General features: G+C 42.8%; 1 protein-coding gene across 1 annotated transcript in view; it reads right to left on the reverse strand.

The window, feature by feature from the left end:
- Positions 1–1,239, reverse strand: part of LOC119593154 (calmodulin-A-like) — a gene marked incomplete at its 5' end in the record, with an annotated part of 72,638 nt that overhangs the window by 5,549 nt on the left and 65,850 nt on the right.

Raw genomic sequence — 1,239 nt, forward strand, 5'->3', positions numbered from 1 at the left:
CTTCCCAACCCCCCACCTATCAAAGATCTGTTGGCTGGCGTGGCGCCGCACAGCTCGAAACTTCCCGTTCACGTGCCAGAGCTGTTGGTCGCTCCGGTGCATGTTGCATCCAGCACAGTTCATAACTTACTGTATTGCCCGCTTCTCGGAATTCATTTTCATGCCATGAATACGTAAGCAATGCCACCCGAGTTTATAATTATGAGCGTTTACCATTGTCTTACACTCTGGGTATAAATTCACAGCAAAATGCGGAGCGAGATCAGCGCTTTGTGCGTTCGCTGACTGACACGTGATGGACGTATTGCAGATGTTGCGATCAACCACAAGCGACTAAAATGTGAAATGCCCCTGACAGCGTCCCGTCCACCCTGACACGGCAGAGGGGTTACTTTGACCCGCACCCACACAAGTATCCACACGACAGCCTGGTCCTTCTATGCTTCACGGCTGGGATATGATGACAGATAGCTGGCATATTCGCCCGCCTGTCGCTGTCACTTTGTGGAACAATTACCTGCGTGGGTGCCGGCTCTCGCTCGACAGCAGCAAGCACGACACTCGATTAGGGAGGAGCTGGAGGCCTATATAAGGGTGCTTTTAGTTAGTTCTTGGTAGACAGGTCGAACACATCGAACTGCCATCTACCTAAACTTCATCATCGAAGTTTCTACGCAGCATAGATGCAGAAAACATGATCTCAGAGGTTGAATTAAGAAAATAACAGTATTCTTAGAGATATTTGACTTAGAAATTTTGTGCTCTTAGAGGAGGACCTACTCCTAGAGAAATTTGGCAGTGAAGTAACAGTATTATGAGTGACAGGTTACTCAAGAGAAATATCTACTTTTAGAAATACGATAGAAAAAGAACGCTGTTTATAGAAATATTTAACGGAGACATAACTATATTCTCAAAGACACCTCGAGAATAATTACATTCTCAGGGGCACCAAGATAAATTAATATATTCTCTGGGCTATCCAAAGATTTGACTATATTCGCAGCTTGAGAAATAACTAATTCTGCTCAGACACTTAAAACAAATTCTCAGGACACCTAGAGAAGAAAACTACACTCTCAGAGACACTTAGAGAATAACTATATTCTTAAGTACATCTAGAGAAATAAATATATTCTTAAGTACATCTAGAGAAATAAATATATTCTCAAGGGTACCTAGAAATATGACTATATTCACCGGAACACTTTGAGGAATAATCATATTCTCAGGGATCTT

The sequence above is a fragment of the Penaeus monodon genome, chromosome 31, assembly GCF_015228065.2.
Source record: "Penaeus monodon isolate SGIC_2016 chromosome 31, NSTDA_Pmon_1, whole genome shotgun sequence".
In the NCBI taxonomy this organism is placed as follows: Eukaryota; Metazoa; Arthropoda; class Malacostraca; order Decapoda; family Penaeidae; genus Penaeus; species Penaeus monodon.